This window comes from Lucilia cuprina, chromosome 6, assembly GCF_022045245.1.
Source record: "Lucilia cuprina isolate Lc7/37 chromosome 6, ASM2204524v1, whole genome shotgun sequence".
Lineage (NCBI taxonomy): Eukaryota > Metazoa > Arthropoda > Insecta > Diptera > Calliphoridae > Lucilia > Lucilia cuprina.
The window spans coordinates 27,824,390-27,824,593 of NC_060954.1; positions in this window are offsets into that span (position 1 = coordinate 27,824,390).

Here is a 204-nt window from a genome sequence, read left to right on the forward strand (position 1 = left end):
TATAAATTTCTGAAAATTTAAGCATAATAGGATCTTTCAATTATAAGGATAAGCAAACAAATAGAAAATAGGTAAATATAAGATTTAAACATGTTGTCATATTTAATATTAAAATATGAAATTAAAGGACACAGGTTTAAATGAACATATTTTTGAATGTAATTGAGATATTGGCTTGAAATTTTTTGTAAAGGGTCGAGAATT